Raw genomic sequence first — 15,252 nt, forward strand, 5'->3', positions numbered from 1 at the left:
GGTTTGGTTCAGGACTTGGAGAGGGGGAGGGGTGGGTCATTTTCCATTCTTCCTCTGAATCCTGTACTTTGGAGGGGTGTGTGTGTGTGTGTGTGTGTGTATGAGCCATGGGTCTGGTTCTAGTGCCTCCCCCTCTCCCTGCTCTGTTCTAGGGTCTGCCTACTCCCTTGTATTGGGGAGGAGGAATGGAGAGATGGCTGGGCTCAGCTTCCACAGCAGGAGCCCATGTGAGGAGGGAGGCTGCCCTGATCTTGTCTGCTCAGTTGCCTTCCTGTGCTGCTGGTGGCTTCAGTCAACTAGGGTGGTGTGTGCCAAGGTCAGTTGCATCCCACTCCCCTCCAATGCTAGGGGGCCAGCTGTGTCTCTCTTTGGTCCCTGACAGTGGTCCACACTCGTAAGCATATTTCCAGGTGGGACATCCCTTCATCCACGTCCTTGGGCACATTCTGTGGCTTGTGCTCTCTCTCTTCCTCTTTATTTGAAGGCTGCAGGGATCTGGGATGGGGTGTAGGGCCCCTCTTCTTTTTTGCAGGCTCACTAACTCACTACAATTCCACGTCATCCTCTTGTAGGTAACACCTCCAAACCTCTCATCTCCAGAAGTCTCTGGATGAAAGCAGACTTTGTGAAGTTTGGGTGTGTTTTGAAATGCTAAAGACCTCATGTGATGCTCTTCTCCAAATTTATGGTGCTCTGTTTCCCTTTGATGGAAGCAGTAAGTGGTCCTGCTGATTGTTCAGGTCAGCTGATGCTCACCCAGAGAATGAAAAACCACTTTCCCCTTCTTGCAGGCACCCACGACTTTATGGGTGATTTCCCTGGATCCCCTTCCCTTGTCTCGGGGGTGAAGGGGCTTGGGAGGCACAGAGAGCAGCTTGAGATGAGGAGGACCTTTCCTCAGAATTCAGAAATGTCGGGGCAAATTGGAAGGTGTCTGTCAGACTGAGGAGCTGAGCCCCTTTGGAAATACATCATCTGAGGGAGGAGAGAATCGTTCAGGCCCAGGCTGTGGTCTGCTGACTATGCCTCAGGTGCCGAAAAGAAGGGGAGGCTTCAAGCTGGGTTTCTACCCATCAGAGTCTCCTCATTCAGCCCCCAAAGGACTTGTGCCTTAATTCCAGGGTGGGGGTGGGGGTGGGGAGATCGATTTAAATAACAAAAGAAGAGCTGTTTCTGCACAAACTCTCTTTGAAACATTGGGAGTACAAGGCAGCATTGTTTTGAGAGCCAGGCAACAGAGTAACAAAGTGGGAGAGGCATCCGCACCTGGGCACCACGAGCACCTGCAGAGTGACCTGGGGGTCGGAGCTGTGGCACTTTGGGGGATCCGGCACACCAGCAGGGCCTCCAGCTCTGAGGGTGGCCCCCAGTGCCACTGACTTCTTCCACAGTAGCAGGAGGAGTAGGGAGAGGAGGGGAAAACCTCACCAGTGTCGAGGAAGGGCATCGAAAGCTTTGGAAGCAATGGGAGATGGTACCCTTGGCCCAGGCACCAGCGACTTTGCCCTCAGGTAGGGGCAGAAGTAGCATCCAACGTCAGCTATGTTGGTGACCTGACCCAGTTCCATGGCTTTGGTCCATAGAGGAGGAAAGCTCATTTCTCCTCTATCCTTCGGAGTGCTTAGCTGATACCCCTGTAATAAAAGAGAGATTAACCAGAGAAAACCAAACGGAAGTTTATTGGCATGGATACCTCCTGTATACATGGCAGATACTCAGGGGAAGATGAGTAACTTGTGAGGTGGATTAGAATTCAGGATTCAACGCCATCTTTAAATTTTTTTTTTATTTTATGTTTTAGTTGTGATTTCTTCTTCCAAAGGATTTCTTGAGAGGTAATTGACATACAACCCTGTCTCAGTTGAAGGGGGCAGCATGATGGTTGGATGTGCACATACTGTGAAATGATGACCACAGAATCAGCACCATGTTAACAGGGGAAGGCAGCAGGGGTGTAGGCCTCTTCCGGGAGAGACAGTGATTTTTAGGAAAGATGAAAGGGCCCTGAAAAGAATAGGTGGCAGGCATGACAGTTTGTGATAGAGTTTGCCTGGGTGTGGTGTCAATTTCTGGTCTCCTCCCCCGTGATAGAGATCAGTCTCCCCTGGTTGATGAAACTCCTGTGGAGGGGCTTTATGACACCTGAGTTTCTCTTAGAGGCTCTGTCTTTGGGCAGATAAAGGGAATTCAGAGAAAGCCTTTCTCTGCATCTGCTGGTTTTCAAGTGTCTATAGTCCAAAATAATCAGTATACGAGAGCACTGTATTTTGGGGTGGTGTGTCCTGATCTCCTCTGCTCATGCTTTTGGTGGCATATTCTGCTGTCCTTCGGGTCCATCCCATCAGCACTGATGCCTGGCCAGCTGGTGTCCACTCTCTTGGCTAAGTGGGACACACACCTCAAAAGCGGAGGGGTCATGTTGCCTGAGCAGGGAAAGGGGAAATGGCTGTGAGTTGTTCTTGAAAACTCCAAGACACAGAAATAACTACAGGGAAGAAGAGCTTTGCAGGAAACTGGAGTTCCCAGTTTTTCTTGACTGGGGTTAACGGGGTCTCATCTACAGAGAACGATGATTAACAGTGGAGTTACCTGTGCACGTGAAGAGAGTAGGTATTTATGTACACATCCGTATGTCTGCGCTTGTGATTTATCAGGAGAAGAGGAGAGAAGAGAAGATAGATAAGGATTTTTTGAAAGGAGAAGTCCTGGAGATTTATCACCAATAAATATCCCAATGGGCAATAAAGGAATGGGGTGACAACTCTTGGTAGAAATTTGACGTCTAAGACACTTTCTAAGGTTATGACGCAGATGAAACCATGAGCAATGTGCCAGTGAGGCTTGTTCCCTTAAGGCAGGAACTCCGTAAGCAAACCATTTTCACCTGCCTTTGTGCGTTGGCTTGGCAAACGTTAACAACCAAAACAAAGCAACAAATCCAGAATTCACAGCTTCTCTCTCTTTTTTCAATTGAAGTATAGTTGATCTATAATGTTGTGTTAGTTTCTGGTGTACAGCACAGTGATTCAGTTACACATATATTTATCTATTCTTTTTTGTAATAGGTTATTATAAGCTATTGAATATAGTTCCCTGTGCTGTACAGTGGGACCTTGTTGTTTTTCTGTTTTTCTTATAGTAGTGTATATCTGCAAATCCCAAACTCCCAATTTATCCCTCCCCCTCCCTTTTTCCCTTTGGACACCGTAAGTTTGTTTTATATGTCTCTGAGTCTTTTTCTGTTTTGTAAATAAATTCATTTGTGTTATTTTTTAGATGCCCACATACAAGTGATATCATATGATATTTGTCTTTCTCTGACTTACTTCGTATGATAATCTCTAGGTCTGTCTGTGTTGCTGCAAATGGCATTATTTCATTCTTTTTTATTGCTGAGTAGTCAGAGTTCATAGCTTTTCTTAATTGCTATAGAAATACTGGCTACTGGAGTTCTTAGCCTGGAGTTTCTTTGGGCCCACAGTGATCCAACTCAGTGGGAAAAAATAGGATTGATCTGCAAGAAAAAAAAAAAAAGAGGTTTTGTAGATGCTTGTAAATACTGTTGTACAGTATCTGAGGAGTTTGGGAGAAATACTGTGAGGCCAGTGAGGAGGAAGAAGGCACTAACCCGGGGAATGAAAAACATGCATATTTCAAGTAGCTAGAAGGCTGTGGGAGGAGCAATAGACACAGAGATGATGGAGACTCCCCTCCCACTTACATTTTCTCTAGAAATATGGGAAAACATGGTGGATATTTTTAAAATAAAGATTAAACAGGAATAAGTGAAATAAGAAAGAAACACTCGTTTCCTGCTGTTGATTGAAAAAGATAAAAAGAAAAAAAAAGACCTAAAAGTTGAGAATTACGTTTTATTCAGTGGACATACTGAGGACTTAAGCCTGGAAGACAGCCTCTCTCAGAGCCCTGAGGGACTGTCCCTAAGGGGTAAGGGAGGAGCCAGGATACATAGGAGTTTCTGCAACATAAACCAGGTAGTTGGAACGTTGAAATGTTACTGTTAGTTAAAGAAAGCCAGACATCTCAGGTTAAGGAATTCAGTGCTTTTCTCTGTATGGGAAGATGCCAGCGTCTAGGCTCATTGAAACCATTCCTTTGATGTGCCCCTTAGCTGTCTAGGGCCAGTATCTTGTTCTTTCCCATCCGGATTCCCTCAGGATGCACAGTCAGGGAGGCTGCAGTGGCTGATGGCTTGATGACCACAACATCCTTTGTTTACTGACATGGCAGGTGACTTTCTTCATCCACAGCATTGTGCTGAAAACACATGGGAGTTGTCCATTAGTCTGGGCTGAGAGAATGATAGGGAAAAAGCAGGTTTGAGGACTAATTTCAAATTTGAAGTCCCTCTAAGTCAACAAAAATAATCAGAAAGGATGCTCAAAAACAAACTAGAAGCATACTTAGGAGATCAGATTTGGATTAAGGAAAAAATATTTGATTAAAAAATGTTTTATTTGTCTTTCCCTGGTTGTGAGGGTCTTAGAAATATTTTAGAAAAATGCAGCACTAACACTGTTCACTGTACTCCCTTGAAGTCATTTTTCTGCTTGTCTCAATACAGTATCTGCTCTTCTGCAGGTCAAAATATCTTTGATGTTAACTCATACTCTGATATCTCTAGCCATCTGGCTTTTCTAGACTCAATAAAATTGTAATGAAACATAAAGGATGAGAAGTAGTGGTCTCTGGAGATAGTCAAAATTGTCTTATTTGGGTGAAAGTTTGAGACATAAAATGCTGAAAATATTTAAGTTTCCAAACGAACAGGCACCCATCTCTGCATATTGCAAGTTAAACCTGGAACATTTGCTTTCTTCTGGCCAGAAAAAGATCCACGAATGACTATTTATAGATGTAATAGTCTGGTGTGACGGCCATCCACCACGAGATACTCATTCTCCAGCAAGAATGTTCAAGGCGTCCAGTTGCTTCCCAAAATTAGAAAGGTTCTTTGAATTTAAAATGACTGCTACTTACGAAGGAGTCATAAAATCTATAAAAAGCTATCATTCATGTATCTTAATCAACAAACCAGGAAGCCACAGCCGCAGCCTGAGTTCTAAACTTGGAAGCCCTGAGGGTTTGCAGTGTGACTGGCCAGGCTGCCTTCTCAGCATCCCACCATTTCTCTCTGAAATAACTATACTCAGAGGATCATCCAGCTCCGAGGAACATCCAGAACCCAGAGGTGATGAGACAAAGAAGTGTTCTAATTATCAGTGAGCCTAATTCTGACATACCGAAAAGGGACCATGAATGTTTAACCACATGAAAGAATTTGCAGACGCCTGTCCTTTAGGAGCTAAGCATCCCAGCAGCGGATTGTCTGTCCTACAGTTTCACTGTGCTGCCTGTTTTTTTTGTCTGTTTCCCTCAGTGCAGTTTAGAACATGGCCTTCACCTGAGGCACATTTCTTTCTCCTGGCGATGGCTTTCAGGCACCTTTCCCCCTAGTCCGTCTCTGACCGTGACCCCCCACTGATTTCACTCTCTTGCCTCTCCCTGGCTCTTCTTCCTCCTCCCCACAGCCCCCAGGTGAGTGATCCCAAAGGGAAAAGGATCCTCTAGTTACTTGTGCCGGGCTCCCTCCCCATCAGCCCTCACTGACTGCCCCATCATTCTGGCTCAGCTGGTCCTTCCTGGGGTCTCCCTGGAGCCATGCAGCTTTGCTGATCTCTCAGGGAGCCTCATGTTGGTAGCGACGCTGGTCTAGACCCCTTTTGGTGCAGTTGAAAAAGTGCAGTAATTCAGAGGGCGTTTTTACTTTAAAAATGATAAAGAGGAAAAGGTTTTAAGAAATCACTGAGTTTCTACATTCTAGATTTTCATCCCGACTTAACCACAGAATTGCTTGGTTGGCAGAATTTCTGGGCACTTCTTCCTGGATCCTTTTCCTTTGTCCATCCCGGCCTGGGGTGGATGCTAGTCTTTGATACCTGACTTTTTAGCCCTTATGGATTCCAGGTGACCCTGCGGCTGGGTCCAGAGATTTAACTATTCTTGATTTTGTTTTTTTGTTTGTTTCATCCCTCAGCTTGATTTTGGTCTGTGTTTCTCAAGAGCTCTATGAGTTTTCTTATTCAAAACAAAACAAACACAACAACTCAACACTTTTCTTGATTACCTACTTTAACCCAGGCGCTGTGCTGCATGGCGTAGGGCATACAAAGAAAAGCAAGATAATTGCTAGAGTAGCTCACAGCTTAGTGAGAAAGAGGGACAAAACCCCACATAGTTGCAAAGGAGTGGGGCAAAAGTTTTGGCAGACATTTGACTCTTTTTTTTTTTTTTTTGATACCCAACATCCAGACCTCCTCCCTATTCTTGAGAATCTGCCAAAGATGCATCTTCATGCCCATATGAATTCTTTCATGTCCCCTAGAATAAAGATGCACGCATGTGACTGTAGACTGAAAAAAAAAAGGTACAACCTACAAGTTGAGAGGTGTGTTTTATTCAGTAGACTTTCCAAGGACTCGAGCCCGGGAGGTGGCCTCTCAGATCGCTTTAAGAGGCTGCTCGAAAGAGGCAAGGGAGGAGCCGGGATATATAGGAGTTTTTGCAACAAAGACCAGGCAGTTGGAACATCAGAGATTACTGTTAATTAAAGAAAATCAGATATCTCAAGTTAAGGAATTTAGTGCTTTTCTGTTTGGGGAGGTGCAAAAGTCTGGGCTCATTGAAATCATTCCTTTGATATGTACCTTAGCTGTCTAGGGCCAGTATCTTGTTCTTTCCCATCCTGAGTTCCTTCTGGGTGCACCGTTGGGGGTGGCTGCAGAGCCCGGGCTGCCTGCTTGTCTCCATCCTGAGTTCCCTCTCTCCTTTCGGGGCGGCAGTAAGGGCTGATGACCTGATGGCTGCAGCGTCCTTTGTTTACTGATACAGCTGGCAATATTTTTCATTCACATGACCGTGCTCAGCCAATCCAATGCTCCTGCCTAGGATTTTGAATTCTAATGAAAAGAGATAAAGACACAGAGACTATTGAGAAATGTTTTTCAAGTGGTAACCTTGGCGTGGAATCCAGAAACTGCATTTGGTTTCAGCCTATTTACCAATGTCCTCTAGCGTGGCAGGCACCAAGTATTTTCTAATATTTATTTATTTTTGTGTTAAGTCATCCAGAGTTTTGTTTCTTCGTGGGTTTTTTTTTTTTTTGCGTTTTTTTGTTTTGTTTTATTTTCATTTTTCCTTGAAATCAATTGATAGAGAAACTAGTAGTGAGGAGTGCGATGCAGACATCAGATGGTCAGAGAGATGGGAAGAACTCATGTTGCGGAGCTAGGATGATGTCCCAGGGCAGTTTGGCTCCAGACTCCTATAGTCCATCGCTTGGAGGCCAGCTATGCCCAGAGGTGGATTTGCCCTGAAGCTATTGAAGCTTAACCCTCAAGGACCCTCTTCTGCATGCCCCCCTCCGCCCCCAGGCCCTGGGAGGGCCGGAGGGATGTGCTCACATGGTCGTATGTTGTAAAATTTGCAAGAGTAACTGCAGTTTGTTACGACTGCTGTCTTTTTACTCTGACTTCTGGATCTCGCGTCCCCAGCTGTCAGGTGACTTTGGAGGGGCTGTGTGCATTTTTGAGATCCAGCTAAGGGAAAGTAGAGTTGGGGATTCATGCAGGTAAGTTTACTGGGACATGTTTCTGTGGTTTACAGATGCTTTGCTGACTACCTGGTATAGTGAAACTGACACCACTGTCCTGGTTGTAAGCCTTAGGGCCAGATGCTCTGAACCTATGAACGTGCACTGCAGACCCCAAAACAGGAAGCATATGCGCTGTAGAGGTATGCGGTCAGGCCACTCTGGGTGGCTGTTCTCCCGCTCTCTGTACATCCCCTGCTGGACCAGTGCCTGCTTCCCCTATACTCTCCTCACAGGCTCTTCCTATGTACTTGCCCCCGGCCCCAGCTAGTGACTGCTGTCAAAAGGGCAGTGAGGGGCGTGCCCCCTCTGCTGGTTTTCCTGGTAACAGTGAGCCAGCCTGAAGTAATTCCCCCCTTAAGTGGCAACGTTCTCTTCCCCCAGGGAGCGAAGACTGCTGCTGTCCTGCCTGCCTTCCACCACCCATGGTAGGGAGTCGCCCCAGGACCTTATTTCAGACATGGAAGCCCCTCCATCTGTTAAACCACTGAGGTCTCTGTCACTGACTCTGGGGCTCTTTCTTCGGTCCTGAAGGTGAGTGGGGACAGGCCTCCTGGGCCTGTGGGGTGCAGCCCAGCAAGAGGGAAACAAAGTTTAAGGTGGGGCCAGAGCTCCACAGGGAGTCAAGAGCTAGTCTATGGAAAATTCTTCAATCACCAGATGCATATAATTAGAAGTGGGGACTTCAGTTTTCATAGATGTTTGGTCAAAAATGAAAGTTCACTTTTGTTCAGGCATGTATTTGATGATACAACAGATAGAATTATAAACACACCACTTACCTTTTTCTTTTTGAAGAAAAGAAACAACAAATAGGTTATCAGAATTCCCATGCCATTAGGGCACAACTTGAGAAGTGTGTGTGAAGACATTATGTTTAACGCAGGATCCTCTGCCTGAGACAAGCAAGTGGAGAGGATTGATTTACCAGCCTTCGTCCCGCATCCTCATTTGGTCGAGGGTTGCCGCACAGGCGGTCCCTTCCTCAAAGTTTTAGGGTTTGGTGTGAGGCAGAGAAGTCCAGGCAGAGAGCCCACCCGGTATTCCACATACTGGCCCACAAACTTCAAAGATTATACAAGATTAATCTGTGTGATACAGGAAAAATGGGTGAGAGGATGGCTGTGTCCCACATCTCGGTCAAGTCCCTGTCATGCACCCCACCAAGTGAGGGTCCTTGGCTTCAGGCAGGAAAGAATTCAAGAGTGAGTCATAGTAGAGGGCTCTGGCTGAACTAGTTATGTTTAACTGGAAAATTTGTCAGACAAATAACCACACTCACCTATGAAGCACCTCCTTTCTTATATTTTATGGGGATTAAAATTTCATCTTTTGAAATTAGTAGAGTATGTCATTTGTAAAGGGCCCATTTCTACAGTGTAAGGGAAGTATCTTTTGGCTGCAGTGTGAAAAGAATTAAATATATGTGGTTCAGTTAACAAGTGTGTTTTTAGATGTTTAATAATATGTTTCATTTTTTCAAGGCATTTCTTAAATAGAGATGTAACTGATGTGCATTTGTCATCACTGGAAACCTCTCACAGTCCAGCTCCTTTCTGAATTGCTCCTGTCAGCAATGAGAGGAGCCCTGTGGGTTCAGGTGCCCTTTTGGGAGGGTTAGTGTGATGAACTCTGTGTAGATTTAACTTTTTCTATAATAGGATAGTCTGTATGATGTAGATCTGGAATTGGCACAGTTTTTCTATGAAGGGCTAGATCGTAAATATTTTAGGCTTTTCGGGCCTCCTATGGTCTCTTTTTCTCCCCTTTCCCCCCACTTCCACATACACCCCACCTTTTTCCAATTAAAAATGTACAAATCTTTCTTAGCAACAAGATCATACAAAAATAGTCTGCAGAGTGAATTCGACCAATGGGTCATTGTTTACAACCCCTGGTATAGATTATTACATTTAGTGAGGGTGGGTTGGGCTGTGCTACAGTAACAACTCAAACTCAAAAATCTCAGTGGCTTAACACATTTAATATTTATTTCACCCTTACCTAGGGCAGCTGACCCTCCTCCATTTTATATCATCAGCCATCCTCAGAGTTCCCTCAGAACAGGGCTGGCACTGGGATGAGGCAGGTAAGGTCCCTGGGGGACAGATGTTAAGAGGCCGTCACTCTCAGGTTCGTATGGGTCTGTCTTGGAAGGAAAAAGGAGAGCTGGGGGAATCATGAAAAAAATTTTTAAAAAGATGTTATTTTTCGGAACAGTTTTAGATTTGCAGAAAAATTGAGATGCTACATAGTTCCCATAAACCCTGCACCCAGTTTTCCCTGTTACCGGTATCTTACATGAGTATGGTACGTTTATTACAATTAATGAATGAATAGTGATAGTTCGTCAACTAAAGTCTATAGTCAGATTTCCTTAGTTTTTAACCTAATACCCTTTTACCAAAGAATTTCAGGATCCCACGTTATATTTAGTTTTCATGTCTCTTTAGGCTCCTCTGGGGTTGTAACAATTTCTCAGGCTTTTCCTTTTTCTGATGACCTTGATAGTTTTGAGGAGTACTGGTCACGTATTTTGTACAGTGCCCGTATATTGGATTTGTCTGGTGTTTTTCTTACGGTTAGACTGGGCTTATGTGTGTTGGGGAGGAAAAACCACAGTGGTCAAGGGTCATTGTCATCACATCATATCACACTCCACATGACTTACCACTGTTGATGTGACTTTGATCACTTAGCTGAGGTGTGTTTGTCAGGTGTCTCGACTATGAAGTTACTCTCCCCCCCCCCCCCTTTTTCATGCTGCACTTTGGAGTCACAACGTACAGCTCACACCTAAGGGTGGGGTCTGCTCCTCCTCCCTGGGGGCGGAGCATCTACATAAATGATTTGGAGTTCTGCAGGGGAGGCATCTCTTCTCTCCTGTTTGTTAATTTATTCACTAATTCATTTATGTAAGTATGGACTCTCACATGTTTATTTTATATGATCAATTCTGCCTTACTTATTTTGTGGCTCGAATTGATCCAGCTTTGGCCATTGGGACTCTCTCAGTTGGCTCTTGTGTCCCTGTGACATATGTAAGAACTTCCTTCATTTCTGGTACAACAGTGCCCTTCAGGCTCATATTTTCTGCCCCAGTCTTAGAATCAGCCATTTCCCCAAGGAGCCAGGGTTCCTTTTATTGAAGAAACCAAGATTTGGATGTTAGGTTTGCTCATGGCTACTGGGGTGTCATTGCTTTTACATGCACAGGTTTTAAAGGGTTGATACTGAAGAGACTTCATAGGTGGGTCCAGAGACTAGAAGCATTATCCTCATTTGAGAGCTTGTTAGAAATACACAATTGCAGGCCCTAGACCTACTGAATTCACATCTGCAGCTTAACAAGAATGCCAGGTGATTTGAAGGGACATTCAAGTTTGAGAAGCACTGGCTAGAGCTCAGTCCAACACCCGCAACTGCAAGAGAAGCTGGAAATGTGAGCTCGGGGAGAGGACATAACGTTGTCAACATATTGCACTCATCTAGGACAACCACGCACTCATCTATTTACTCAGAATTGGTGATTTGTTTGGATAATTTATGCTTAAAGCACCTATTTTATTTTCGTTTTTGCTCTTCCATTGTATTTTTTATGTAAAACATTTGTTTGTTTATTCAAATACTTATTTGTCAAGTACCTACTACTTTTCTGGCACTGTTCTGAGTACTAGGGTTGCAATGTGAACAAAAAGGTAAATATTCCTACCTTCATGCAGCTTACAATTCATGTGAAGGTGAAGGGCACAGAAAAAATATGTGTATGTTAGATGTGGTAACTGTTATAAAGGGAAATAAGGCAAATTAAGGGGTGGGGAGTAATGGAGGGGATGGGGAAGGTGCTGGTTTAGATAGGATGGCCAGGTCTTCTAAGTGGAGATTGGAGTGATGTGAAAAAGTGAGACTGGCTGTTGGGACTAGGCAGTGGTTCTCTTAAAAGCCAAAGGACACATTTAGATTAAAATGTTAAATCTCAGCTCCAGAGTCAGGTATCTAAATATTCAGATGTTGAAAATTATTGGACCATAGACTGATTTTTATTTATTTGTTTATTTTTCCATCAATATTTTTGACAACACACAGATCCTGCTATGTCGTCATCACCTCTTCTGTCATCAGTGTACGTGATGTTTTTTTTTAAATGTATGTGATCTGTGGATGCTTATTTTATATGACGTGAAAGATGGTGCTTCAGTTGCTCTTAAGCTTTTTGATCTGAGGACTCTTATACATTCTTACAAATTGTTGGGGACCCCATAGTGCTTTTGTATATATGGGCTACAGCTAGAGGTATTTACTACATTACAAATTAAATCCAAGAAGATATAAACATATTTATTAATTCATTTAAAAATAAGAATAATAAACCCATTAAATATTAACATAAACAATGTAATTTTTTTTGTGAAAATAATTCTGTTTTTCAAAACAAACCCAAAAGTTAGTGAGAAGAGTGGTGCTGCTGCATTTTTGCATACCTCTTGAATGTCTGGCTTGGTAGAAGCTGGCATGTCCACATGTCCGGATGCAGTCTGTTGCAATGTCATGCATCATGTAGCATCTGGAAGACTCTGCTGTATACCTCTGAGAGGGTGAGAGAGAAAAAGGCAAATAGTAGTTTAGCTTTATTACAAAAGAGTTTTTACCTCTTGGACCTCTGCAAAGGGTCACAATTACCTCCAAGGGTCCCCAAATCACAGTTTGAGAACTTTCCCCTTATATTTCCAACCTCCTCACTTCACCTTGGACGAGTCCTTTAACTTTTTTTGCCTGAATTTCTTCATCTTGAAAATGGAATAACAGTGCATATCTCCCTGGGGATCCAGTGACAATTCCTGTGACGCACTCAGAGCCATGCCTGTGCCGAGAAAGCTCAGTAGTCAGTAGTATGATTGTTAAATACAGTAAATTATGACTGTTTCTGATCTGTGATGTTGTTCATATATAGGATTGCATTTTATGCTACTTCCTTGGTCAGAAACCCACCCCCTACTTAAAATCTTCTTGTTATGGAAAAATAAGGCACAGGGGTGAGATGTATTAAAAACTCACACATGGCTGTTTTCTTTTTTGAAAAGGATTTCTCTCTCCCTACATTCTAAGTTCCATTAAATAGTTTTTCATATTAATAATCCCTTTGTGAGCATGTCCCCCACTCCCCAAGATGAAATATGTCCCTATATGACAATTCCACAGATCTAGATCTCATTTGCTATTTACTAGCATCATTGAATTGAATTCCTGAAAAATCCAAGAAGACTGCTTTCAACCACTGTAATCATTCCTTAGGGACCATCAACCTTCAGCGCTTCTTTCATTTGTAACCATTTTGCATGTTGATCTACTTGTCGTAGTAGTGTGAATTAAAACAGCCAATCAAGAACATGGAATGTTGACTTTGCCCCCCATGTTCAAATTGCATGATTCTCTCTTAATTCAGGATGCATGGCATTCATATTCTGTTGCATTTCACCCCATGAGTTAAAGTAACTTCCCATCACTTAAGCAACAGATGTACTCTGAGTGCAAAGTCGGGCAGTCTGGCAGTAACTCTCTTAAATGTAAAAGAACTTCAAACGACAATAATGCTAGGTTAATCCAAGAAGCATTAGCAGTCTCCTCCTCACCCACCCTTGAAAAGGGAAGCATTTATGCAGCTAATTAGTTTACCATAGTAAATAATCCCCTGACATTTAAAAGAAGCATTCCTATTGGAGCCTGGAGTAAATATTATGTTGCACGTTAAGCTATAAATAGGGTGAATAATGGTGCCAGGCCCAGTTTTTAAATGCTATGGAAAATAAGTGAGCTCCATCTGGGTAGAAAGGGTGTTACCCGCCCTCTATACACAAGTGTCCAGATGCCTGGCTCGGGTTCCCTATAGCTGCCCTGGAAACTTGATGAATCATCTCACTTTCCAGCATGACTCTAGCAGGTAGCTAAAAAAGTGAGCAAATGTTTCTCTTGGAAAAGCAAACGTAGAAGGGAAAGGAAACAAAATTTGTAACTGCTTTAGGGAGGTGACATCTCGCTTTAAGGAGGCTTTCTACATAATGGAATTTTGCAGTTCCTTGCGGCTTAGATGATTTGAGGAGTTTAGAGGAGAAAATCTTCTGATGCTCCAGATCATTGTATTATGGACGATCTTTGCCTCCAGGTCAGTGTGTTGAGTGTTGCCTCCAAACTGCACATCAGGGCTAGCAAGCGTGAAGTCCAGAATAGAATGGTGAATGGTGAAACAGAATCGTGACATGTACAAAACATCTCAAGCGCACGGATTTGGAGGGAACGGAAACCAGGGGCTCAGTTTAAGGCCTCATTAAGGTGGGTACGAGGGGAGAACCATGATTTTTAGGGCTCATCCAGGCAAAGCCAAAGAAGCAGCTGCCTTTCCAGAATATAAAAGGAGCCCCGAGATTCTCACTTGCCCCATTCCTGAAATTCCACCAACAAGAGCCACACAGTCAAATTAAGTCTCTCTCTGGGGAAGGACCCCATCCTGGGTGTGACAACAGATTCATCCATTCAGTGCATGGATTCAATATTTCCTGTGACTGATGGATTGTTCTAGAAATGTGAAGGTGCTGAAACATAAAGAAAAAAGTTACATTTCCTGTCTTGAGAAGTTTATAGTCCGGTGGAGTAGAGAGAGAGAGAACAACAAATGAAGACTGTCATAGTTTGGGCTGCTGTCATAAAATGCCACAGACTGGGTGACTCCAATAGCAGACATTTATTTCTCACAGTTCTGGAGGCTGGAAGACCCGGATCAGCGTGCCAGCCGGTTCAGTTCCCGGCGAGGCTTCTCCTCCTGGCTGGCAAATGGTCTCCTTCATTCTATGTTCTCACCTGGCAGAGAGAGAGCGAGCTTTGATGTCTCCTCCTCTTCTCATAAGGACGCTGATCCCATCCTGAGGGTGCTCAGGAATTAAGGGAAAAAAATCAGATGTTCAATTCAGGACATAATTAAAGGGGGAAAGAGGGCCATGTCAGTGGATGCTAATAGCCAGGGTGCTATGGTCTGCTTGTGTCTCCCCCAGAGTCATGATATCCAAACCTCCAAAGATGATGGTATTAGGAGGTGAGGCCTTTGGGAGTTGCTTAGGTCATGAGGGTGGAGACTTCACGAAAGGGGTTTGTGCCCTTATCACAGAGGCTCCTGAGAGTTCCCTCACCCCTCCCTCATGTCAGGACACGTGGGAAGGCTATGAACCAGGAAGAGGACCCTCACCAGAATGTGACTATGCCTTGATTGTGGACTTCCAGCCCCCAGAACTGTGAGAGATACATTTCAGTGTTTATAAGCCATCCAGTCTGTTGCATTTTGTGACAGCAGACTGAGACACAGGGACACAACAGTTATGAGGCCCTCAGTGGGTGCCAAAGCCCTTCTCCTAAAGCTGGTCAGTGAAATCCCCTGGAGTGAGCAGCTTCCTTTGCCATCTGGCCTCTGTTATCCCTAAAGAGATGGCAGGGAGACTACACCCAATACTGTTGGCCTCAGTTGACATTCCTATCCTATCAAATGGGCTTAGAAGAAGATAAAGAGTGATAAATGCTCTCCTGCTGGAAGACTA

At 44.0% G+C, this 15,252-nt stretch overlaps 1 long non-coding RNA gene across 4 annotated transcripts in view; it reads left to right on the top strand.

The window, feature by feature from the left end:
• Positions 1 to 15,252, top strand: part of LOC116149631 (uncharacterized) — a 135,438-nt gene that overhangs the window by 68,138 nt on the left and 52,048 nt on the right. For 3 of the 4 annotated variants that reach the window (XR_010378483.1, XR_010378485.1, XR_010378486.1), the window contains exon 3: positions 8,057 to 8,206. This is a non-coding gene — a long non-coding RNA (uncharacterized LOC116149631). Of the gene's footprint in view, positions 1 to 8,056; positions 8,207 to 9,680; positions 9,762 to 15,252 lie in introns of all 4 variants that reach the window. The other variant, XR_010378484.1, reaches the window with a different exon arrangement.

Source organism: Camelus dromedarius, chromosome 30 (genome assembly GCF_036321535.1).
Source record: "Camelus dromedarius isolate mCamDro1 chromosome 30, mCamDro1.pat, whole genome shotgun sequence".
In the NCBI taxonomy this organism is placed as follows: Eukaryota; Metazoa; Chordata; class Mammalia; order Artiodactyla; family Camelidae; genus Camelus; species Camelus dromedarius.